General features: G+C 44.6%; 1 long non-coding RNA gene and 1 pseudogene across 2 annotated transcripts in view; both read left to right on the forward strand.

Annotated features, from left to right (window-relative positions):
• The window catches only part of LOC309667378 (coiled-coil domain-containing protein 86 pseudogene), a 307,112-nt pseudogene that overhangs the window by 184,627 nt on the left and 95,368 nt on the right, over window positions 1-27,117 (forward strand). The window lies entirely within an intron of this gene.
• Window positions 6,753-27,117, forward strand: part of LOC309667320 — a 220,272-nt gene continuing 199,907 nt past the window's right edge. The window contains exon 1 of the long non-coding RNA XR_014267703.1: window positions 6,753-7,109. This is a non-coding gene — a long non-coding RNA (uncharacterized lncRNA). The remainder of the gene's footprint in view (window positions 7,110-27,117) is intronic.

Here is a 27,117-nt window from a genome sequence, read left to right on the forward strand (position 1 = left end):
TCAACTGACCTAATCTCATTTCTCCATACTTCGAGTGTGATTTTCTGTCTGGTCTCTGTAGAACCCCTCTGTCGCAACTCACAGTGGACACCAGAAGGGAAGGAGCTTCTCTGTCCTGGTCGGCCAAGGCTGAGAGTTCCAAAACCAAGGGTTTGTTGGGAATGCCCATGACCTTTCAGTGTCTGCTGACCCCCAGCTCTCTTCCCACCTCAAGGCGAGGGCACTTCAGCTCCTCAGGGTCTGGGTGGGGAGAAGTTCTGGTCTTAAGTCAATTGGTGCAACAGGACAGAGCTCTGATTGGTTGCTGCAGGAAGCATGCAAAATAATGCCTATGGGCAAGCGTATTTCTGCATCGGATGATCAGGTTCTTAAACCACGGTGCTGTGTCCTTCACTCCCAAACCCCAAGCACACGTGGCGTTGTGGGCCACATAACGAGGCGAAACCAAGAGGGACACCAAAGAGTCCACACATCAGCCTGGCAGTCAGATGGAAATGTTCTGATGGGCATCTCTTTAAGAGAATTTGAAATGCAAATATTTTCCAAACACACCCATTCTTGTCTTGTTTGTTTAGGAAAGCATCAGTAGTTGCGATGGTTAAATTTTATGTATCAATTTAGCTAAACCGTGGTGCCCAGTTGTTTTGCCAACCATTAGTCTAGACGTTGCTGTGAAGGTATGCTGTAGATGTGACTTTAAGAAAAGAAGATTACCCTCCACAATGTGGGTGGGCCTCATCCAATCAGTTGAAGGCCTTAAGAGTTTAAGAGCAAAAACTGAAGTTCCTTAAGACGAAGGAATTCTGTCTCAAGATTTTAACATGGAAACCTCAGCTGAGTTGCCAGCCTGCTGGTCTGCCCTACAAATTTCAGGCTTGTCAGCCCCTGTAACTGCATGAGCCAATTGCTTAAAATAAATCTCTTAACACATATATCCTATTGCTCTTGTATCTCTGGAGAAGCCTGATTAAGACAGTATTTTGTGAAAACACAAGGGGAGAGTGTTTCAGTGTGGACAGTGGTGCAGTGACTCTGGCCAAATCCTTTCTATGCCTGGGGCTCTGATGTCACACGCTCGTTGGGTAGCATGGCCTGCAGGCAAGAAAAACAGGGTGAATACTTAGCAATTTCAAACATTTACCCGCCAGAGACACATCATTTCAGCATACCCAAAGGGAGTGTTGCCTCTGAGGATGGTGGACCCATGGAAATATCCTCACTGGCTGTAAAGTCTGGGTGGGGATGTTCTGATGCACCCGGGTTCCGTGAGGGAAAACTTCCAGTCCTGGGCTGGAGGCGGAAGGGTGATAACTACGGTAGCTCATATGCCAGGCACTCTGCTAATGCTTCAAGCATGTTCCCTCATTTAATTTTAAGAAATAGACTTCATTTTTTAGGGTATTTTTATGTTTACAGAAAAATTGAGCATAAAGCACAGAGTTCCCATACACCACGCCATCCCCCCCTCCCAGTTTCCCCTGTGATTGACATCTCGCATTAGTGTGGCACTTTTGGTACAATCGACGAGCCCATGTTGACACATTATTATTATTATTAAAAATACATTTATTTTATTTATTTTTTATTTTTGGCCGCGTTGGGTCTTTGTTGCTGTGCGTGGGCTTTCTTTAGTTGCAGCGAGCGGGGGCTACTCTTCGTTGCGGTGCACAGGCTTCTCATTGCGGTGGCTTCTCTTGTTACAGAGCACGGGCTCTAGGCGCACGGGCTTCAGTAGTTGCAGCACGCGGGCTTGGTAGTTGTGGCTCACGGGCTCTAGAGCGCAGGCTCAGTAGTTGTGGTGCATGGGCTTAGTTGCTCTGCAGCATGTGGGATCTTCCCGGACCAGGGCTCCAACCCGTGTCCCCTGCATTGGCAGGCGGATTCTTAACCACTGCGCCACCAGGGAAGCCCGACGCATTATTATTAACTAAGGTCCATAGTTTACATTAGGATTCACTGTGTTGCATAGTTCCGTGGGTTTGGTTGGACAAATGCATAGTACAGTTTTGCAAAGAATAGTTTCTCTGCTCTAAAATTCTCCTGAGCTCTACCTATTCATCTCCATCCTTATCTCATTTAATTTTCAAAGCATTATTATGAGGTGGAGTTTTACAGGCCCTGTTACAGCTGAGAACCCCGACCCCTGATCCCCTTCTCTGTGAAGGTGTGATGGTCGCCTCTACCTCAGGTGGCACTGTGGGTCTTCAGGGGGTTGGCAGGCAAAGGCCTGAAAACAATAGCTGTGGTGAGTGTACACGGATCTGGTGCAAACTAGGAATCATCAGACTTGTCTGCCTATGTGACCAGAGTAAGATTGTCTCTTCTTAGGAGGCTGATTGATTTTACCCCTTAGCCCAGCGTTCCAGAAGAAGCAGAAGATTTAGGATTAGTCTGTTAATAATGCCTAGAATGAGCAGAAAGAGGGCTCCAGGGAAAGGCCGGCACCAGCAATTCCTTGTTTCCTCTCGAGCCCCCAGGACTCTTAGCAGCTGAGACACGGTGGGAGCCAAGGCGAAGAGCAATCTGACTTCAACCAGCAGTGGCCACAGTGCCTGGTCTTGGTGGTGGTCAGGTGGGTAGGAGGGGGAGACAAGGGTCTAGGCTGGGGCAAATCGGGGGAACTTGAGACCCCAAGGCCCCATTGCCAGGTGCCCGGGAGAGTGTCACACGGCCACCTCCTCCAGCTCTGCCTCATCTGTCCCCATTCTACCTGTAGTCTTCTGGGATGGCCCCTGACGTCTGTCTATGTTGCCTTTCTCTTGGAGAGCAGGTGCCCGAACCCTCAGAGGCTTCGGGGTCCCTAATCCAACCTGAGAGAAGCCTCGGCACCCTCGGCAACCCTGGCATCAGTGTTCCCCCTCCTTGGCCATCACCTCCACACCAGCTCAGCCTGGGCTAAGCCCGCAGCCCCGCCTTCCTCCTCTTCCCGGAAGCCTTCCAAGGAGGCCTCAGTATGTGTGAGGAGGTGCGGGCAGGGGTCACGGGAGGGGCTGGGGGTTCCGTGAGTCTGAGTCTGTTCATGTCCCACAGGGTCTCCACGTCTCCTTTCCCTCCCGCTGCTCCTGCTCTGGGAGGCCTGGCCTGCAGTGCTTGGGGTGGAGGTCACGGTCAAGGGCAGGGCTGTGGGTATTGGGCTCTGCTGCCTGGCCAGACTCGGGAGGGCCGAGCAGGAGCTCAGGCTGGATGAGTTATTCCAGGAGAGCCTGCTTTCCTGGAGGAAAAGGAATCATGCAAAGGCACCCAGCGTTCCGGGTTCCAAAGCCGGCTGCGGTTTCTAGTTAGTGAGGGCGCGGGAGCGAGCCATTGGCAGCGCCGGCGACGCAGGGGTCCCTTTGGAGTCTTAGCTGTTTTCACTCAGGAGTCACGGTCCAGAGGGACCAGGAAAGTCCTCAGCAAAAGCTCACCCGAAGAAAGGAGTGAATGAAGGTGAACTAGCGTGGTGAAGTGACAACAGATCGGTACCGCCATCCCGCGGAGGGGTGACTGCACTGTCCACAGCTTGTGTGTGTTACTCACAGCGCCCTGTGGTCCGGCCCTGAGCCCACCCCCCAGCCCATTCCACAGTGGGCACTAGAGCCCTTGGCAGGGTCATTGCGCCGGCGTGACGCTTGGGGGACACTAGGGCAGCAGCAGTGCCTCGGGCTGGCATCGTTTGCCCCTTTTGCTGGGGAGAGGAATGCAGAAAACGAATGGTGAGACTCAGACTGGGATGATGGGAGGCGCCTCCAGAGCGAGCAAACGTGGAGCTAGAGAAGTACGAAGCTGCCTTCCACCGCCCAGCGCGGCTCATGCGCGGCTCCCGCGCCCGCTTCGGGCTCCCGTGCGCCCTTGGACCCGCACTGCCTCCATCTGGGCGGCAGCTGGTTTTGAGCCGGTCGGGCACAGTCTTTGGAGGAATGCGCGGTAGACAGTTACCCGTGTAGCCTGAGTGGAAGAGCCTCGGGAAATTCGGCTTGGAAACCTTTCTCCCGTCGCTTTGACGGTGTCTGGAACTCTGCCAGGACAGGTGCTTTGCCTCCACGAACTTCTATCAAAGAAGTGGGAGCTCCTGGCTCCTGGGCTTTCGTAAAATGGTGCTTTTTCAAACATTTATGTCTCCTCTCCTCCAAGGGAGTTTGAACTCTCCCACTCCTGTAGGCTAGGGAGTCTCACACCTCTTGCAGCCCCTCATTTTGGGGACAATGACCTTCACTTCGTAGGTGCTCATTACATTTTTGTTCACTCTTTAAAAAGCTGCCTAGTGCGAGGGGGCGTAGAGGGTTAATCAACACTATTTGAGCTGATGCTTATCATATGCGGATACCTGATAATGTATGATACCTGATATGCCGTCAAATGCTCGTACCGGAAGTGTGACTTCTGAGAACAGATGTGCTGTAGGGCAGCAGGAGCTATATGTGGCTCATGGTCGACCCCAATGCCAGCTCTGCGGCAGACCATTGACACATTTTGCTGAATAACTGTAACCCACACGTGTGAGTAAATAAAATGTGAAATCTCCAAGGTCCAACAAGGCAAATATTTAGCATGTGGATGGGTTTTAACCCAGCTAGAGGAAAGACAGGAGGCAACCACAAAAGAAAAGTAAGAAATGGGGAATACTTATGCAGAGAGCCCTCAGCATGGAGGATATGGCTTTTCCTACCTAAACCCAGGAAAGTCTGTAAGCCCCGGGCCACACTCGAGAGGGCTTAGCAAGCTTCTGGCATCTTGCCGAGCGTGTTTGGCCTGGAGAGGGTTCCACCTCCACCAATTATTGCAGTTGATGAATTTGTGCAGTAGAAAGACCTGGAGCAAAAGAAAGTTTATGAAGTCTGTGTAGTTGAGGCTGAGAGATGTTTGTGCATTAACGACTGAGACGTGAGAATTTGTAGATGAGGAAATCATGCTCTCTCTGCAGTTAACATGGGCGTTCTGAAGCTTCCATGGTCTTAGGAACCTGACATGGCCGCAGGACTGAGCAGGGTCAGGATGTGGAGCTCGGTAGAGGAGCTTGACCTTGAGCAAGACCAGGCCAGAGGAGACAGTGTCCAAGTGACAGCATGGATACATCTGTGAGCTTTGTGCAATTTTTGGTATGCATCTCTGCTTCATTCTTTTTTTCAATCCCTTGACATGTAACCACTAAACATCAGTAGAGGCTAATGCATACCCTGTCTGCTAGTGAGCTAAAAAAATTTGGTTTCTCTTTTATAAGATAACCTTGTTAATTCTCAACTTTTTTTTTTCTTCTTCTTATTGGTCGGGAGCATCTGCAGAAGCTCCCGGCCTGGAGATGATTTGTTAACCTATCTCTGACAGAGAACAGGAAAACACCAAAGTCTGATCATGACAGCAAGGCAAGGCTTTAGGAAGAACGATTGACCATAATGACATAAAAGGACCTCCCAACATATGTGATTGCTTTGTAAGTTGCCTGTAGGATGTGATGTTGTTTGTGGGGAGTTATTTAAAAAGGAGCTGGAGAATGGAGATTTGTGTTTTAGCTCATGAATTGAAGGTGAAGCCTCGGAAATTTTTTGTTGTTGCTTTTGGTTTTGTTTTTACTTTCTATTTTGAAATAATGTTTGATTCATAGAAAAATTGCAAGAATAGTACAAAGATTTTCCATCTATCCTTCACCCAGATCACCCAAATGTTAACACTACCACATTTTTATTGTTCTCCATCTTCCCACTTCTTCGATCTCTATCATCTCTATTTTTATCTCTTGTCTCTCTCTGTCTCTATCCCTATTTCTCTTTCCACCTATACAAGTATACATTTCCATAGGAAACAGCTAGTTTTACTTAGGTTGTTTATTGACTGGGGGGGGGGGTGTTAGGTGGGATGGATGACGCTGGGGGGAAAGCTGGTGAGAATTATGGGGGGGATGTATGCCCTTTGAAATTTGCTTTGCTTCATTATTTACCAGCATGTGTCTCTACTGAGGGAAGTTACCTGATTTATTGTTTGCCATGGAGTTTAAGATTTCTCAGTTAAAGTGTGTTTGTTTTCATCGGAATAGAAATACTGTGGTCATTTGTGGGACTGAGGGCTGTTGGTTCCTTTGGAGATATGTAAAAAGGGAGGAATGTAGAGATTTTGTTTGAGGTTTTTCTTTAATAAGCTCAGTCTTGTGGGTTTTACATCCCTTTGGGTTTTTCTGAGAGCGGAGGGAAGCCAAGCACGTGTGGAAGTGAGGAATGGAGGGATTTACGGTGCAGGGCCACTTCTTTCACAACAGGGCCAGTCCTGGTTAGAGAATCATAAAAATAAAGACAGAGTCGAGACATTGATGGCTTTCTGAATATATTTCTATATTGAGTGTGAAGCTTAATTACTTTTAGCCTGGCACTTTAAGCCTCAACAAAGAGGACACGGGTAACATGATTATTATGATTTTAAACATGAAAAGTTGTCTTTCTAAGTGGTATTTACTCTTCTGTGTGCTTTGGAGGCTCTCCCAGTTAATGTCAGCATGATGAATCACTCACTTAACATTGTTTCTCAAAGTCTCTTTTAGTTTAATGCAACTGGAGCTTTCGTTTTTTTTTTGAAAAAAGAAAGGAAGAGTCATTTGAATTCATACAGGAACAAAACCACTTTTGATTTTTTAGGATGGAAAGCATAAAAAGTGAGAATGGATTCAAAAGCCATTTATAGGATGAATAGGTTTTATAAGGACACAGGGACATGAGAGAAGGGAGCCAAGGGAAAGTGGGGGAGACATGTCACTGATGAGGGACTAAGTGTGAAATGATAAAAAATGGAATAATAGGGGCTTCCCTGGTGGTGCAGTGGTTGAGAGTCTGCCTGCCAATGCAGGGGACACGGGTTCGAGCCCTGGTCTGGGAAGATCCCACATGCCGCAGAGCAACTGGGCCCGTGAGCCACAGTTACTGAGCCTGCGCGTCTGGAGCCTGTGCTCCACAACAAGAGAGGCCACGACAGTGAGAGGCCCGCGCACCGCGATGAAGAGTGGCCCCCGCTTGCCGCAGCTAGAGAAAGCCCTCGCACAGAAACAAAGAGCCAACACAGCCATAAATAAATAAATAAACAAATACTTCAACAAAAAAAAAAGCTAAAATATTAAAAAAAAAAAAAAAAAAAAGAAATAATAAGAAACAGTCAATCCAAAAGAAGGCAAGAAAAGAGAGAAAAAGAACATGGAGTGAGTGAAGCAAATAGAAAACATATTGAAAGACAGTAGATTTAAAATCAAATATATTAGCAATTATATTAAATATAAATAGACAAAATACTTCAGTTAAAAGACAAAAATATTCTGACTTGACTACAAATCAAAGCCAAATTATATTCTGTTTTCAAGGCACAAATTAAAATATAAAGATAAAAGAATCTGAAAATAAAAGAGTGGAAAAAATTATACTGTGCCAACAGTAGCCAGAAGAAAGTTGGTAAATCTATATTAACATCAGACAAACTTGACTTTAAAGCAAAAAATTTTTGGAGATTGACTCATTTCTTTTTGACTAGAGATTCAATCCATCAGGAAGGTAGAATAACTTAAAATTTATATGCATCTAATTATATGTCCTTGAAATATTTGAAGCAAAAAGAGACTGAAAGACTTGGAAGGGGATATGTATAAATCCACAGGCATGCTGGAGTTTTGTAACAGACTTCCCTCAGAAATTGATAGAACAAGCAGGCAAAAAAAAAAAAAAAATCCATAAAGCTATAAAAGATTTCAAACGCATAATTAAAAAGCTGACACACTAAGAGACAACATGAGAGAATATACCTAGTTTTCAAGAATGCGTTGAACAGTTACAAAACCTCAGCATGGGCCACAAAGCAATTCTCAACAATTTCAAAGGATTAAAATGACAAGGTATATAACATGACCACAATTAAAAAACAAAAAGATAACTGGAAAATCACCATATATTTAAAAATTAAGAAAAATATTTAAATAACTCACTAGTCCAAAAAAATTTTAAACAAAAATACTATTTTTCAAAGCATGCAGGATGTAACAAAGCAAAGCAACTCCCTTTAGGGAAATCTTCACCTTAAAATGTTATGTTAGGAAAGACTCTAGGCTGAAAAAACTCAGTGAGCTAAGTGCTCATCTCAAGAAATTAGAAAAAGAAAAGCAAAATCAATGCAAAGAAAGTAGAAGAAATGAAATAATAAAAACAAGAGCAGAAAATACTGAAATAAAAAACAGAATAGAGAAGATCAACAAAGTCAAAAGTTGTGTTTTTCGAACAGATGAATAAAAATTATAAACCTGGGTGAGACTGATCAATAAAAAATGGAAAGAAGGCACAAAAAACCAATACTGGACATGAAAAAAGGGACACATAGGCTGAGGCTTAAGAGGACGAGTGTGCATTAGGAGGTGATGAAGGGAAAGGGGCATGCCAGGCAGCAGGAACAGATAGGGACTGAGGCCACGGCTGCTCACTGGCCAGAGCAGCTGGATGGCTGTAGGGGGAGGCAGGACGGGAGGCAGGGCAGGCCAGGAGGGCCCAGGCGGGGAAGGGCAAGCTGAGGAGTTTGGGCTTTACCTTGAGGGCCAAGGAGCGCCATTGGAGGATTTTAACAGGGAGAAAGAAGAAACCATTTAGGCTGGTTGTCCTGACTGCATTTGGGGAATGATTAGGAGATGGGTTGCTGTGGGGATGCCAAGCTAGAGTGGAGGAGGCCAATGAGGAGGTAGATGCCGTGGTCCAGGTGAGAAGGATGAAGGCCTGGACCACGGTGGAGATGTTGAGAATGGGGCAGGAGGAGCAGGCTTAGGCGCACCCCGGGGCTGACAGATGGGGTCACAGGACATAGCTCTGGGAATCACCAAGATTTAAGGGGTGAAAGGCTAATGACAAATTTGCAAATAGGGTGGAGAAGAAGTGGGAACAACTGCCAAGGTAGAGAGAATTTGGAGAGGCAGGACAAGTCTTAGCATTATGTGTTATATGCATCATATTTGGCCATCAGGACACCGCTGGTGACTCTCAGAGACTTCAGGGAAGAGTTTAGTTTCTGGAGCCCTGGGGCCATCCAGGTGAGAACACGGCTGGGAGCTTAGTTAGCTGTGAAGGAGGAGAGAACACAGCATTGGAAGGCCACGTGGGATCACAGACTTTTTAAAGGTTGGAAGATGCAGCTTTCCCCCTTTCACAGCCTGCCATCCTCCACCTGAAGAATGAAAATCACGACTCACATTATATGACTAAGATTTTCCAACTATGTCAACCCTGGTTGTTCTATTTCCTCCCTCTTATTACAAATTAATAGGCAAGTGTTTTTGAACCTGGCCTCACAGTTATTCTTTGTTTATATGTCTGGTTACTTTATTCACCACATGAGAAGTTGGGGAGGCAAATTTTTTAAGAATTGCAAAAAAGAAAAATTGAAAGGATCATCATAGCTGTCTCTGCTAAGGAAGTCTATGAAACGTTTAAATCAGAAATGGCCAGTTTACATGTCAGACTGGTATTTATAAATCCCAGTTTTTTCTCCCCTGTAACATATTGTAATCGAAAGATGCCCAAACAGATGTTTTCTGTTATATGGATTCGGTTCCAAAGATTTCTTCATATGCTGCTCACAGACAAATAATCCCTAAGGAGCTATAGGGGCCAATAATCTTCATTTTTGTTATTGTATATGAAAATAGGCTGTTTATATTAGAATAATTTTGTTTTGGAACAGCATGATTATTAAGATACACTTTTCTATGCACATTTTTAACAATTAATTCCTTTGCCTTATCTTGTGGCTGAAAATTCTACTCATTCCCTTTGCGGTCATCAAATCATTTATTCATTTACTGTGGTCATTGAGAATCCCTCTTCCTCAGTCAAATTTCATCCCTCAGACGTGGAGTCCCTCGGAAGAGATTCTCAGATTATCCAAGTGTGTTCAGGCGCACCTATTAACACCAGTACCATGTTTTCCTGTTGGACTGGTGTTCCAGAAATGAAATATTTAGAGTGGAAATGAAGGAAACATTGTTTCCACAGGAGAGCTGGCAAAAGCACTGCTTAGTTAGACTTTATCAATATTGCTTTAAATCTTAAGTTGTTATGTCTCAAAGTCATTCTGAAATCAGAGCTTACGGTGAATAATGACTTGGAAAATAAGAATAACCCTCTCCTGGGATCTGAAGCACTGACCCAAAGCAAGGGAGGGGGACAGCGCCGACCACATGAGAGAGACTGACGGTGCATCCACAGTAAAACTTCCTGGGATTCTAGAGCATTCTAGGATTCTAGAATGGACTATCCAATCACTTCCTCTGTGACCGTCCTGGGTCTTGCTCATCAGTAAACGAGGGCGGGAGAAATGGGGAGATGTTGTGGAAGGGAGCCCTTCCGTGTCTAACACTGGTGACATTAACTTTAGAACAGGGGGGTCGGGTTATTCTCACACTTTTTGCTGTGAGTGGAGGTGAAGGGGCAAATTTCCTGGCTGGGGGCCAAAGCTGACATAACCACAAACACCAGGCCTGAGTCCAGGAAGGAGAGGCCAGGTGCGGTGCCTCGACTAGTACCCAGGGGTACTGGTGGAGCGGGATGTAGAAGTCACGGCCGCACCATTTGTCCATTTATTCGTTTGTTCACTCAGCAAATGATCATTGAACCCTTTCCCACCATGGCGGGCATGGTACTAGGCTCTAGGTAAACCATGGTGGGCAAAATAGACACAATCTCTGGCCACTTGAATCTTCTGTTCTGTTGGGAGAGGTAAAAGTTGGATAACTAGGCAAATGAAGAAGTAAAATCCATGCAGGAGGTTCGGCGGGCAGGGGTTAGAGGTCACGAAGGCCTCTCTAGGCAGAGGCATTGGCCAGAAGGACGAGGGAGAGGGAAGGGGGACCAGCCCAGCAGGGAAGAGAGCATGTGTGAGCCAGAGCGGGGGAAGGGCTGTGCCCGGAGGGAAGAAGCTAAGGAAGTTCAGGTGGCAGGTGAGGCAGGGAGGCTGGGAAGAGAGGAGGCTGGGGGTCCGAAAAATCTCTTATTTTGATTTAAGTTAATTTTTATTGGAGTTTAGTTGCTTTACAATGTTGTGTTAGTTTCTGCTGCATAGCAAAGTGAATCAGCTATAATATACATACATCCCCTGTTTTTTGGATTTCCTTCCCATTTAGGTCACCACAGAGCATTGAGTAGAGTTCCCTGTGCTCTACAGTAGGTTCTCATTAGTTATCTATTTTATACATAGTAGTGTATACATGTCGATCCCAATCTCCCAGTTCATCCCACCCTCCCCCCTTTCCCCTTGGTATCCATACGTTTGTTCTCTACGTCTGTGTCTCTATTTCTGAAAAAGCTCTTTTAGACCAAGGACAGTGGAAGCCAGAGGGTGGTTTCCAGCAGGAAAGTAACATAATCTCACCTACATTGAAAAGGCATAATTCTGGCAGCTTGGAGAATGGGTGGAGCTGGCTGGACACAGCGGGATGTGGAGAACAGAGTGAGACTGGGCAGGGCAGGCCGGGGAGGAAGCTGCCCTTCCAGGGGGTCAAAGGCCACCACCTGGGGCCTTGGCTTCCCGTCTCCATGGACTCCCTCCGTCCAGGACTTTCATTCTCCTCCTGCAGTGGCTCCCCTGAGCAGGGAGAGCCCCTCAGCGGGTGCAGTGAAGACTTTGGGCAAATGACTTCACCAAGGAGGGCTTTTCTTCACGCCAGTGGTGGGTGAAGGAACCACCCCACTGGGCAGATGTAAACTGAGAAAATGTGAACTGGCACCTTCTCACGCCTCCAAAAATCACGTTGTGTTGATTTCCTCATACGTGCTCGGCCTGTGGGAGAGGTGAGTCCCGAGCAGAGCGGGGCCGCGGGCCCCACGTGCAGACAGGGACGCGCTGGTCGTGTGGGCACGTGCACTTGAACTCCAGCCAGACCCCCAGCTCAGAGATTTGAGTCTGTGGTGCTCTCACACGGGCCCCTCGTAGTCTCCAGAAACGAGCGATGGGGATTTGGACGTCAAAGCCTCTTGGCCACTGGAAACAGCATCTTTCTTGTTGAGGACGTTCATCATTCCCCATGGCAAGGCGTGGAACTCTGCGGGGTCAGGTGGCCACGGGATGGGAGAAATCCTGTGTGTCCCGGAAGAGCCAGGTGCCAGCCGGTCTGGGAGTCCAGTTACCCTGCTGGTTAAAAAAGAAACAGGAGGATCATTTGATGAAAACCCAATCTTCCTTAAAAAAAAAAGGAAAAGCTAGTCCACTATCTTGACATAGGGAGGAAAGATAAATTATTCAAGTCCGTGACTGGAACGAGGCCCTTTGTGAAGCGGAAATGGGTCAGACCTTAGTGACCTAGTGGGACAGAAAACACCTAAATATTCCTTGGTGCCAGTTAAAAAGCATGTTAACATTAATTTTCCCGGTTAGTGGTATAGCACCCAAATTAAAATATTCTGCCACGCACGCAATAACGTACATGTCGGGTTGGCAAGGTGAAAAGTGTATTGAAGTGTTGACGATCTAGAGGAAAGGACCTGAAAATAACGAAAAGATAGCTTCAAAGAAATCTCCTGATGTTCCTGTAGGAGCCCGCAGGAGAACCCTTACTTTCAATCATGGCATGAAATGAGGAGACACAGTTTACAGGACGATGGGACCAGAGGAGTCCCAGCCTCCTATGCTACGTGCTGACTCTGAAGGCTCCTGAGGTTTTGGGGGTACATGGCAACAGGTTGAGGGTTGGAATTCATCTTTGGGGAGCCCATTTTTTCATTGGCTGCAACCTCCTTTTTGCAGAAGTCCTTTCCAAACTCTGAGCCCCAGGCACCCTTTAAGCAACTCCCGCCCAACCCCCGTGAGGCACCTGGGCCCCCACTGCAGCCCTTCCCTGGCGGGACCCCTCTGGAGGTGACCCCTTTTCCTCCTGCCGCAGTGGAAGCTCACAGCTCTACCTCCTTTCCCTGCACTGCTCGCTCTGTGCTCAGGGCCACCAGTTCATCGGACCTGTAATCCAGGCTACTGGGCCCTGGTGCTGATAGGCTGAGGTCAGCAGAGAACAAAACGCTGCTTGTTTTCAAAGCTGTCTTTATTTGAAAATTTGCCCTTAAAAAGCAGCCAGACAGAATTCATTCTTCTCAAAGCAGGCTTCTGTTCTTGAGCAGGCATGCTGAGTGGTCTCTGAGGAGACACAGAAACAGTGGGATGCAAAGCTGAGGCCGTCTACACCCCGTTTCCCCAGCTCTGGGCAGCAGGACCCTGGCTCAGTCCTCCTCGGGAGGGCAGGCAGGACAAGGCCCGTCATCTGTCTCTCTGTCCCCACGCTACACCCCAGCTCCAGGGCCCCTGGCTCCGGTCAGTGTTCTGTGAAAGCTGTATACACCGTGGACCAACCCGGAAATTTAAAAAGCAGCCACATTTAAACAGGAACTATTTGATTGTCCTCTCCTTTCCGCACATTCTAAATCATATTCTTCCTTGAGCCTCGGTGAGTGCCATCACTACTCCATGGAGCTTTCTGGGAACTCCGTCTGCTTTCTCTCTGTCTTCTTCAAGCCACTCTCTTTGCTCAGAAACAGTTCCCCATTGCCAGCTGTGCTAGATTGTTCTGGGCCAACGTGGTCAAGCTGGGAGCTACGGTTCCTTGAATTTCCTTCCCTGGGTTAGAGCTGGCCAAAGGGATTTGTACGAGATTTGGATGCCGGGAGTGAAGCATGGCCATCGCTCCCAGAAGGCTCCTTGTGGTCATGCCTAGTGACGGATGCAGAGCTGCCCAGTGGCTCCCAGCTTGTGCCGGGCCCCCTTTGCTCTGTGTCCAGCTCCTCTGCCCAGCTGCTGGCCTGGCTGACTAGTAGCTGTTCCAAGCCCAGTACCAGGCCGTGGACCCACAGAGGCATGGCTCCCCAAACCTCCCTCCATGACCCCCTTTGCCGTCTCACCTAGGGGCTGCCCACCCCAGCTTCTCAGATTTCCCCGCAAGCTCTGACTTTTCTATCAGAGCCACACGTGGTCTAGCTGGTGACCCTTCTTTGATCTTCCAGACTTTACCTTCCAAGACTTCACTTCTTAAGTGACTCCAACATTTATGTGAGGTCTGATTCCCATCAAATCCCTTATCCCTGAAACATGGCTTTGCTCTCCTTGCTGAACCTTGACTGGTACACCACCCAACCCTCCCACGTAATCTTTGAGCCTGCTGTGCAGGGCCATGTCTTACACTTCTTTGAACTCCTTTCTGGCGCCGAGGACAATGCTGGAAACAAGTAGGTATCCGATGGTGTTGGTTGATTGATAGATTGAAAAAAAATGTTCCTACAAATGCTTCTGGGTAAATAACCCTCCCACTGCTTCCCCTCTCCCAGAATTGGAAGATGGAGACCCAGATAATGTAGGAATCTGCTGCTGGATTCCTGGGCGTGAAGTCATGAAGGTGTCAGCTTGTGTGTGTGTAGGTCTACCATCATTTCTCAGGGCTCTGTTGCAAGCAAATGGAGTGCAAAGCGGCGATTGAACCCATTTGCTTTTCCCCTCTGCACCCAGCTGACCAGCTCTCAGAGGTAGCCTTTTATCAGAGACCAAAGAAGGGATACTCAGGAGGAACTAATGTTCAATAGTGTTCAAGGCTCTTGTTTCACGAGTGGATAGTCAGAAATATTAACTACATATGAGGAATGGTATGTAGCTCCTGGAATTTCTAGTAGTCCGTGTGTTCAGGGAATGTGCAAGTCTTTCTAAGAGGCGAGACCAGACCTGAAAATCTGATGGTCCAACGAATAAGAAGTCATGCAAGTTATACTCAGTTTTCACCACTTTTGCTTCCTAGCTCCCTTTCTTTTTTCCTTTCTGTGAAAAACATATTTTGAAGCCTTATAATCATCCAGGTCTGTGAAAAGTACTGATAAATACAGAGGGCAACCTAGGGGGTAATGTCTAAAGTCCTGTAAAAGCGTTATTTTTAAGGCATTGTAGGGACGCAGAAGGGAGATGCAGAGAAGGAAACCTTCCCCAGCAGGAGGCATGTAAGAGTTGCCAAGAACCAGCTCTGTCGCTACGACCTGCTCTGGAAAGGTAAGAACACAGCGTGCTCCACTCAACGACTTTCTGGGAAAACCTTTCTCTGGGTCTCCACCAACTACAAAGTGACGGCCACTTGACTGTTTCACCCAGTCTTTACTTGTTCCCTGTTTTTGGAAGCGCACCCCCAACTCACCGGAATTCTAGTCCTAAGCACAGCCCAGTGCCATCAGATTCCTCTGTGAGGCCACTTCTTCCACTTCTCAAGGTGATGTTGAGCCCCTGTTCCCAGCTACCCTCCCTAGCTGGGTAAGAATGTGAGTGACACAGGCTCTCCTCGTGATCTTTGTGAGACTACGACAATTTCTTCTTTACAACGACTGTATTTTTTATTTCTAAAATATCTAAATTTTTTGTCTGGTCATTTTTAATATACTTTTGCTGCTTTTTCGTATTCAATTCTGTACTTCCTTCCTTCACACACTTAATACAGAGTTGATCTATGTTTGATGATTTTACTTTCTGAAGTCCTTGTGTAGGGGCCCAAATATGTTGGTTTTGTTTCTGTTAACTCACGTTCATGGTGATTTTTTTCTTTGTGAATTTGGTCTTGGGTGCTCAAATTTGTTTTATCTTAAATTGGGGAATCCTGAGATCCCCAAACTGGGGATGTTCCTCCAGAGAAGATTTTGCATTTGCTTCTGCCAGGGTTTGGGGCACTGTAGGCTCTTCACGTGGCCAGACTTAATGCAGGAATCTCAAGATCAGCCTTCCACCTAGCAACACATGCATGGCTCAGGTTTTTATTGCAGACTGGTGTCACCATTTGCTCTCATGTCAACCCTGTCTGATGCCTTTCTTTGAAGCTTGCGGCTCCCTGCTCTGATTTCAGCTCAATGACTTAAAAAAATGTGTCCTTGGAGATTTACCTTGCTTCCTGGAGCCTAGATATATAAAAAATAGTATAAAGTCCGTGTTATCTGGGATCCGACTTTGTAGAGGGAGGGGTCTGAGCACTGTTGGTGGAGCTCCACCTCTTACTCTCTCCAGGACTGTTTCCCTGGATAACTCAGCTTGACTGAGCCCATAGAATCAGTTTCCCTCCTTTGTCATATTTTTAGCATGTCTTGAACTATAATTATACACTGATGATGTATAAATGGATACTGTAGATGAAGAAAGGCACTTTCAAAAAGGCTGTTCTATTAAAACTGCTCCGTAAATGTCACAGAGTAAGACTTGAAAAGTTTTCAAGGCAATGAAACCAGAAATAGGATGTACTGCTTGGTTCATTTTTGTGCCCACTTCCTTCTAGGGCAGATTTTAGACTGTCCTGAGGCCATACTTTTTTTAATTCTAAAGTATTCCATGTTGGAACTAACTATAGAAAGTTAATACTGAGAATTAGATTTCTAACCCAACAGTCTAGCAAGAGAAGTCCTGTTTAAGCATAAAAGCTGTGAGGAAAATGTGACTAGTCCATTGTTTAAAGACGTTGCAATAAAAATAGTCTGTCTCTTCCTAAACCTTTTGTCTGACACCCTAAAGTGTTACCAACAGGCCAGGGGGAACAGATTATTAATAGCAATGTCTGGTGTTACTAAAAGCCAATGAAAAGAAAAGGCAAAGCAATGCCTGGTGTTACTAAAAGCCAATGAAAAGAAAAAGCAAAGCAAAGTTAACATGCGGAAGAGGATGAAATTTTTAGCAATACCACAGCATCTTTCCTGTTAGCAAAGGGTCTTCCAATTCCTTACACAGTGATTGTTCTTAGCTTGAAAACTTGGTAAATACAAGTCTCAGTAATGTAATAGGGAAGAATAAATCTGACTCCGTGTTAGAGCTCTTTCTTTTGTTTTTCTTTCCTTTGAGTGCTTTACCTGCAGCTCATGGATTTTATTTATTTATTTATTTATTTATAAAAAATCTTTATTGGAGTATAATTGCTCCACAATACTGTGTTAGTTTCTGTTGTACAGCAAAGTGAATCAGCCATGTGGATACATATATCCCCATATCCCCTCCCTCTTGAGCCTCCCTCCCATCCTCCCTATCCCACCCCTCTAGGTCATCGCAAAGCACCAAGCTGATCTCCCTGTGCTACGCTGCTGCTTCCCACCAGCCAACTATTTTACATTCGGTAGTGTGTATATGTCCATGCCACTCACTTCGCCCCAGCTTCCCCCCCCAGCAACCCCATGTCCTCAAGTCCATTCTCTATGTCTACGTCTTTATTCCTGCTCTGCCACTAGGTTCATCAGTACCATTTTTTTTTTTTTTTTTTAGATTCCATATATGTTAGCATACGGTATTTGTTTTTCTCTGACTTCACTCTGTATGACAGACTCTAGGTCCATCCAGATCTCGTTCTTTTACTTTCACCTTTGTGCTCTGTTGCCTCTGCTTAGTCATTCTGGCTCTGCACCTTTTGTAAAAGAATGTTGCCTATAGCCTGAAATATACAGGATAGCCCAGGTTCAAGGCTCTGACCTTTAAAGGTATAACATTCTTCCATTCAGATAGAGATAAAAAGTTGCAGAACAGAGAATAACATGTCTTGCTGGAGGTTTACAGGAACATAGTGACCTGACCTATGTAGACAGCTGCAAGAACAAAGGATGCTGACACCAAAAAGTTTGCAACAACGAGCCACACTTCTCCCCTTTTAGTATAAAAGAAGCCTGAATTCTAACTCGGGGAAGGTGGTTCTTTCAGACCCTGCCATCTTCTCAGTCGGCTGGCTTTCCAGAAAGAGGCATATTCTCTGCCCCCCTGCAGCTCATCTCCGGATTTACTGGCCTGTTGTGCACTACAAGTTTGGATTTGGTAACAGTAACACAAGTGTTGCCTGGAACAAAGAGTATCAAAGATGACATCCTCAGATCTGGAAGGTTTCAGAGATAGTTAGATAATATTGGTTTCAATATTCCCATTGAGTATAATATTCCCATCTGGAGTCCATTAGCCTTCCAAAATAAGAATTCTTTGCGGTTTTATTCCACAAAAAATTTTCACAAACTCTTCAGTTGGTCCCTACAAAGACAATTCTGACATGTTATGACTGATGTTTCTTCCACTGGGTCAAGTGAATCATGATGAGACATTTAACGCTGGACTGCAGTCATATCTATTTTTCCTTCAAACACCTGCTCAAAAATGATCTTCCTTCCCAAAGCTTTCCTCAGCTTCCCTTGGCCAAACGAATCACTCCTTTGCTTGTATTTTCATTCCTCTTCTGCCTGCCTGTGTGTATAGCACACATCACAATGCGGTAAGTGCTCATTTAGCTGCATCCCTCTCCCAATGGACTCTGAACCTCTGAGCGCGGGGAACAGGGAATCTTTCTGTCTCCCATGTGGCACCGAGTAGAGCAGAGACCGGAGCCCAGCCACCACTGCCTGGTGCATTCGAGTCCACCACCAAAGCCTCCAGGTACCATAGGTCATTAGCAAATGAATATTCCCACTGGGATAAGCCATCCCACAGTTCTCAGCCCAAGTTGCACCACCTGATTTCTGATACGGCCTCTGATCTAGTTTTCAGGGTGAATGGCTAAAAGTGTGCCTGTGCATTACTACTCAAAGAGGCCTCAGCTATTAATACTTGAATAACAAAGAAAAATTGCACTTAAATATTTTTCTCTGCAGTAAGTTAAGTATTCTAACTTATAAGAATATATGTATTTGTAGACATTTGTAATTGGACTCAAGATAGTTTAATTTTGTAAAAAGCATATAAACACAATGTTTAAACGCTTTTTTTTCCTGAGTGACCTGCATGCAAAAATGATTCCTCACCACTGGCGTACACTGTTTCTGTGAGAATATCTTTATTGTCGTCTAGGGCTGGGGTCGCCAGTACCTGCCTTCTTCAGATCCTCTCATAGTTAAGAGCTTGCAGATCAGTTTTACATACTTTTTTGAGCCATTTGGGGTGACGGTCAGCACATAATCATTAGGTTCTGACCTGTAAGATGAGGAGAGCATAGGGTGTAGAGGGGATTAATCCTTCTGCCCTCACGTGGTGGCAGGTGTGGCCGTCATGAGCTGCTTGTACCTGCAAGTCCACCCCCCAAATCATAGCACTCCCCAAGTGCCTGCAGTATGGTACAGGTCTGTAAGACTGAGTTTCTTTTCCAATTTCCTACTCAGTCCTTAGAATTCCAGGACCCAGCATTTTGTCACATCCCCCAAAGCAAATTCCATTCCGTCAAGCGTCTGTTTCATAAAGCGCTTGTGAGTCGTGTCCATTGTTTTCTTCCACGAGAGAGTTTCAGGTGTTATGCTGAGTGTGGCCCAGACCGGAAGTCCAAGTGTGCAGATTTTACTGAGGCTTCTCGAGAAGATGAGAGAGGATCCTTCATGAGTAGCGCAGCAAAGCCGTCACAGCCCGTTTGGTATCTGCTTCCCATCCCATCCCCCATCTTCTCTTTGGGGTCCCTTAGCCTCACGTCCCTTTCTTCCTGCCCTCACCCCCGCCCCGCCTGTGCAGCCTCCCTGCTCTCAGCCCTTGCTCCCTCCCGGATTTACTCCTTGTTCTTTTCCCGCCAATGTCGCAGAGCAGCTGGGGTTTCTCAGCATCTTCGATCTTGAGTCCTCGCACCCATCCCTCTGCCTGTGAAAGATCCGTCCTTCTTAACAGGCACTGGGGCCCTCAGCAACAGACACCACGCTTTATCCCATGTCTGGAATGTGCCTGACACAAGTCCTGGCACCGGGCAGTGCCGAACAAATGGTGGCCATTGTTGTTATCATGGCCGTGCGGCTTGCCTCGTTGGGCCCTTGCGTCCCAGCCTTCCTAACTGGTGCCTGTGGTGGCCGTGAGACTGCCCCTGGAAGGCGTCCTACGACAGGGAGTGTGAGGGGAAGGCCACAGCAGGTGGAGCCCATCGCTGGGTCAAGGCCTTGCCTCCCCTTGGCTGCCCCCAGTGACTGAGTGGAGGGGGGACACTCAGGGGCAGAGGTGTGGGATAGGGAGGGTGGGAGGGAGGCTCAAGAGGGAGGGGATATGGGGACATGTGTATGCATATGCCTGATTCACTTTGCTGTACAACAGAAATGAACACAGTATTGTGAAGCAATTATACTCCAATAAAGATTTTTTATAAATAAATAAATAAATAAAATCCATGAGCTGCAGGTAAAGCCCTCAAAGGAAAGAAAAACAAAAGAAAGAGCTCTAACACGGAGTCAGATTTATTCTTCCCTATTACATTACTGAGACTTGTATTTACCAAGTTTTCAAGCTAAGAACAATCACTGTGTAAGGAACTGGAAGACCCTTTGCTACCAGGAAAGATGCTGTGGTATTGCTAAAAATTTCATCCTCTTCCGCATGTTAACTTTGCTTTGCTTTTTCTTTTCATTGGCTTTTAGTAACACCAGGCATTGCTATTAATAATCTGCTCCCCCTGGCCTGTTCTTAACACTTCAGGGGCAGACCCCTTTCTGGGAGACATGGACTTTGTCACCTGCCTTGGACACAAGGTCTCCCCGATGACTTTGCAAGGCGTCCTTAGATCCTGCACCCAAGCTTCCCTGCCTCTCTCCCTCACCGGGGTCAGGCCTGCGTTGTGGCCTGGTGGCTCTCGCAGCCTTCCTAACTTCTTGTTTCTTTCCCGCAGTCCCTAAATCAAAATCCTGCAAATTTAATCCCATCTTGGCATGTGATTCTCGGAGGACCCGGACTAACACAGCACCTAATCCTGGGTCTGGCTCCTTTCACTCCGTATCCCTGTGCTGCTGGGGGCCAGGTGAACATCTCTTCTGGACCAAACACACTTATTAGCCCCATGCTGCCTCCTCCCACCCCAGTGACCTGGAGCATCTTTCTCGGCAAAGTTGCCGTGCCGGTGCTGCCTGGATCAAACCTGTACCCATCTTTGTCTCTGTGTCTCTTCTTTCCCTCCTTTCTCCTTCTCTCTCCTATTTTCTCCCCTCCTTTGTTCCTTCACTGCCCTTTCCCCCTCTCACTTTGCTCCAGATATAATTTAAGTGACATAACGTCCAGTGATATAATACATATTAAAAATAGGTGATAGCAGAGTTCTACTTAAACCAAGAGGTTTGAACATCTTGTTCATCTTTTCTTCCTCTGAATTCCCACCAAAATGATAGTAAAGGAATAACACATCATGAATCCTCAAGAATTAAAAGAAGAGGAGGGGAGATTTTTGTGTCTAGAACTTAGTACTTTGGAAACTGGAAAGAAGAAAAGAGAAAAGAAATGGCTTATATCCCAGAGACTACCTAAGCCTCTGGATGCCAAGTGGGGGGAAATAGCCAGCTCTTCCTTGTCACAGAACCCTGGAAAAACTCAGGAATCAGAGCATTAGGTTGGGATGCAGGTGGGTTGAAAACAGGAATATTGATACAAGTCTTTAAAGGAGAATTAGGGCTTCCATGGTTTCTTTCACTTGTATAACCAGGTAATCATGCCGTCCTCATTCTGGAAGAAGGTGGGAAGTTTACTTTCTGGGGATATCAAACTAGACAGGCTCTGGACTGGGAGACCTTGAGTATAGCTGAGGGATGTGGGTATGAAATTACACTGAAAAAAAAAAGGGATAAAGTGAAAATCAACAAACCGAGTTTATAGTACCCCCAACCCACTTAGCTCCCCAAACTGAGAGTCAGGCTTATACACCCCAGGCAGGAGATTTGAGGATCCTTTATGAGGACTCTGGCTCAATATGACAAATTTTAAATGCTGGCACTTAGGGCCCCAGTGAAGCAGCCAGTCCTTCTATAACGAAGCCACATCTGTGAGCTCTGCTCTCACTTATGATGGTTCCAGTTCTCTTCTTAGGGTCTCATCTATAAATGTGAGCAGACAGTGAAGAATAACCAAGAATTTATGTATAAAACCTTTCACTGAGTGACAGGTTCAAATGGGAAGAAAGGACAATGGAGGAAACAGACAAGCGGGTGCAGAATAAATCTAAACCAAAATGTAACGAACGGACAACTTCAGAGAGCTGAGGTGTTACATGCACAGAGCAAGTATTAAACGCTATAGAAAAGAACCAAGCAGAATCAAAAAAGGGACTTAGACACTTGAACATACGGTAGCAGAAAATAAAAAATTAGATGATGAAGTGGGCAAAAATCCAAAAAGTAAAACAGAAAGACAAGGAGGGGAGAAACGAGGGGTGAAACAGAGAACATAACAGAGGATCAGGTCAGAAGATCCAAATAATGGCTGTTTCAGAAAGAAAGAACAGATTAAGCGGAAGGAAGAAGTCAATCAAATTTTAAAAAATCAAGAAAGAATTTCCAGAACTGAAGGACGTGACTGTCAGATTAAAGGTGTACCCAGAGTGCCCAACATAATGAAAGAAAAAAGGCCACACCTAGACACATTTTTCTGAAAGTCTCAGAACAGCAGGAGCACATAATCTTTTATAGAGAGAGAGAGGAAAAAAAAGAAAACTCAGTGGAAAATTGCCCTTGAAATTTAGGGGAGAAAAGGACCCGTACCACTCTTTCAAAAGATAGGAGACAGTGAAGGAAGCAAAAGAAGAGAAGATAAACTGGCATTTACCACGGCCCCTGGGACCCAGCAGTGTGGGTTGCCTGTCCACTCTGCCCCTCTGGGGACAGGATGAGGGGATTAGACCCTGACCTCGGGACCGCCCTTCTGCTTCCCCTTGGTCCCCCCGGTGACAAGTGTCAGAGCATCAGGACCACAACCACGGTTGGACTCTTGGGTGATGCCATTCTTGCCGTCCTAAGTACACAGTGGTGTAAAGCTTCCCAAATTGACTACTTTAAGTTGTTTGGATGAATGAATTCTGTTCCTTTTTTGTTTTATTACTTTATAGTCACATTACAGTAAATCAGCAGCAGAGCTGAATTCAGAACTGAACTCTCTTGACAGGAAAATGGATTTATGTGAGGTTGGAGACGAATAGACAGACGGCCGTGTCTGATGACTGTGGAATGGGCGGTGTGGTAAATGTTCTCTGCGTCACATCTGATACTCTGTGACTTTGCACCTTGCTGGTCTGTAGAATCCTCGAGTGTGTGGACTCTGTGTTCTGTGAGATACAAGCTCAGGTACTTGTTTGAGGCTGTGCCTCCTGGGGCAGCTCAGGAAATGCCCATGGCTGGCTTGGTATCATGATTTGGGATGAACGGCCACTCAGAGTTAAGGTCTAAAGGTGGGGCCGGGGGTCCTCTTTTGTCGCCATGTCCTGAAGCTCGGTTTCATTCTGGACCACTTTATTTTGGCTTTCACGTTCCATAAATGTAACTGATTTGCTCAAGAAAGAATTCAAAGTATTAGTCATAATTTCCTTTTCATAGGGGATAAGTGAAGTAATTTATTTTCTGGAAAAAAGACATGCTGTTATGACCTGTAATGAATTCTGTTGAAAACATGGAGTACTCAGAAATGGTCCTCTCCAAATGCTCCCCTTTGGGATAAAAAGGCAAGAGTTAAGTTACGAAATTCTATTTTTCTCTAGAATTGAAATAGGCTTCAGATTTATTTGGCAAGACTGTATACAACCTGGCCCATTGTTTGGAGAAGGTAAGAACATTGATTCTATTAACCTTCTCAAGAAAAACACAGAAGTTTTGCAACGAAGCTGTCACATGACTAAAAATTGTGTATGTACACAGTTTTCTCACAGCCATGATGTTCTTCTAAATGACTTGCCTGACGTAATGAGGGGACTAGCCCCAGTTGTCAGCTCTCAGTCTTATGTACGTTTATCATCTTCAGTTGCAAAGGATAAAAGTGAAGAGCTATACTGAAATTGGAGAGGAGGACCAGCATCGTTTTTTGAAAATCTGAATTAGACAAGGAAACAATCCAAATGTCCATCGACAGATGAATGGTTAAAGAAAACATGGCATGTACACACAATGGAAAGTTATTCAGCCTAAACAAAGAAGGAAATCCTGCCATTTGTGATGACATGGATGAACCTGGAGAATGTTATGCTAGGTGAAATACAGCAGGCACAGAATGACAAATACTGCATGATTTCACTTATATGAGGAATCTAAAATAGTCAAACATATAAAAGCAGCAAGTAGAATAGAGGTTGCCACGGGCTGGGGAAGGGGGAAATGGAGAGTTGTTGTTCAATGGATACAAAGCTTCAGTTACACTAGAGGAAAAAGTTTTAGAGATCTACAGTACAACACAGCGCCTGTAGTTAACAATACTGGATTGTGCACTAAAAAATTTGTTAAGAGGGTAAATCTCATGTTAAGTGTTCTTACCACAAACAAAAACAAAAACCACAAAGTGACACGAGGAAATTTTTGGAGGTGCTGGATATGTTTATTACCTTGATTGTGGTGATTGTATCATGGGTGTATGCATATGTCAAACTCACTGTATACATTAAACATGCAGTTTTTATTTTATATCAATTAGACCTCAATAAAACTGTTAAAAGAAGAAAACAATCTAAATTGTGGATGCTATAAAGAAGAAAAAAATTCAGCTCTTACAATTAATTGCTTTGTAAGAGTTAAATGACGGGATAATAATTGATTAGATTAGTTTAGAATGGAAACAATTTTCTGCATTTTATTTAAAACCATGTGACTTCACATGATTTATATAAAATGATTTTAAAAATCTGCATTTTTCTTTCTTTCTAGAACTGATGCTCCTTGACTGAATTATTATTGTTATTATTACTATTTAAAATTTTCATTGTATGTGTACAATACATACAATTTCATTGTATGCATATGTTTTAGTTTTGTATTTATTCTATATATAACCTATATAAAATCTGAGACAAAACTTTTGACTTTCTCTGAGCCATTTCATCTTCTCTTGTAGACGAATGTACCTCACATCGTTGGGTCAATCTGCTTAGGACTACTCAAGGCACCTTTAGAAACTCAGCCTATGTTTTTTTCTCTTGTTTAAATTATGCTCACTTAGCAACTGTGTGCTCTGTTGAATATTTTATAGACCTTCTGTTCTTGCAGAGATCTGAATGGAAAAGATTGAGCACAAATAATGAGTGAAGCTGGCTGTGATCCATGTGTTTAAAACATGCTCTGATGTAACAAAAAATTTTGTGTTATTTTTTTAATAGCGAATTTGCAAATTTTTAGTCAGTCATACTAAAGCTTTCCTCAACTCTTTGCCACTATATCTTCAGATATTGCTTCAGTCTCATTTTTTTCTCTTTTCCTTTTAGGACTCCAATCACACAGATCAATATGTTAGATGTTTTCACCATGTCCCATATACTTTGTGCTTTTCTTCTGTATTTTCATTCTTTTTTTTTTTCCTCTGATTGATACTGGATATTTTCTACTGAGCTGTTTTCGAGTTCACTAATCCCCTCTTCATCTGGGTCTAATCTGATATTAAAACCATCTACTGAGCTCTTAACTTCAGTTATTATATTTTGGTTTTAGAATATCTGTTTGATTTTTTTAATATATTTCACTTCTCTGGAAAAACTTTTTATCTTGTCATCTATTTACTGAACTTATTAAACACAGTTATCTTAAATTTCATATCTGATAACTCCAATATCTGGATCTCCTGTGGGTCTTTTTCTGTAATGTCTTTTTTTCCTCTTGTTTTTTAGTTACTTGGACTTCTTTCCTAGTATGCCTGGTAATTTTTATTGAACTCCAGGCAATGTATATGAAAAATTACAGAGGCTCTTGGTAATGTCTTTCTCCAGAGAGATATTTTTGTGTCTGGCAAGCAGCTAGAGTAGGGGCAGGTCATATTAATTCAGTCTTGGATTGAGTTGACTAGAATCTGGTTTCAGTTCTCATGAAGGCTGGTCTATTCATGGTTTACCCATATCCTAAGATGGTAGTTCAAGTGTCCCAGCTGAAAGCCTGCATGGGCCTTGACCTCCAATTTTTTTTTTTTTTAATTGGGGTATAGTTGTTTTACAATGTTCTGTTAGTTTCTACTGTACAGCAAAGTGAAGTAGAGTTCCCTGTGCTATACAGCAGGTTCTTATTAGTTATCTATTTTATACATATTAGTGTATATATTTGACCTCCAATTTTTATCTCTATGGCACCCTGAGACTACTGACAGCTCTGTGTACCTTCTCAGTTTTGTAGGCACTGCTTACAAATCAGTAAGTGACTTACGGGGAATGCATGGCAAATATCAGGCTCACTTCTCTGTACATCCCTTTCCTCTGGGATCCTGACCCCTCAAGCGCTAGGTACCTTGGTGACACTGGGTTCTAATTTTTAGCTGTCCAGTTTTGTAAGACTGCCATAAGGTCTACTTCACTTCTCATTCACTTCACCACTTTCTTCTTGGCTTTTCAGACTTTCAAAAATCATTGTTTATAAATTAGCAATTTCTTTAAAAGAAGAATGGTGTATAATGTCAGACTCATCAATATGTTTTCTTTCTCTCCAGGATTTTAGTCCCTCAGGTTCTGGCCACCTTGGCAGCTCCCCAATGCCTTTGAACAGATACTTTTAATATTTTATTCAGCTTTCTAGTCATAGTTGGTGGAAAGTTTTATCTGTTACAAGTCAGTTCATCAAAACCAGAATCAGAAATCTTGTCAATTCAGTCTTTATTCATTCATATTATGTGCTTACTATGTGACTTTACTTCCGTTATGGATATAAAGATGATAAAAAAAAAATCTTTGGATAATAACAACTACCATCTACTTCAAATCAGTAAACAGATAACAGCAATACAATGGAAATAAGTAGATATCATAGAATAGAAACTAAGTACATAGTGTGCAATGGCAGCATAGAGGAAAGAGTGTTTGGTCCTAAGACTTGGGTTGGAGAGTGATTCATGAAAGAACTGATGCTGGAATTGAGTCTTGAATTCATCACCAGATGAAGGGGGTGCCTTTGAGGTTCTGCTACAAATTATAACAGGAATGAATTTGAGAATTGCCTGAGTTCTCTGCTGAGCTAGTTCGTCTCTCTTCTTGGTTGAAATGCTCATTTTCTACTCTGTGTGAATATCCCAGTACTATAGAATTATAGAAATATGATTTTGGTCAATGATGGATTAATCTCTTTATGCAATGCCATACAATGTCCTGGATTAAGAACATACACACTCTCACAAATCTCAGGGCAATTGAAGACGTAAATCTGTGTCTTGATCTTTGATCTTCTCCTATCTGAATTACTCCATCTTCTAGGTACCCATTTCTGTCAATGATTCCATCCTTAAGATATTTTTGTGTGT

Source organism: Balaenoptera physalus (genome assembly GCF_965194825.1).
Source record: "Balaenoptera physalus genome assembly, chromosome: 9".
Classification (NCBI taxonomy): Eukaryota; Metazoa; Chordata; class Mammalia; order Artiodactyla; family Balaenopteridae; genus Balaenoptera; species Balaenoptera physalus.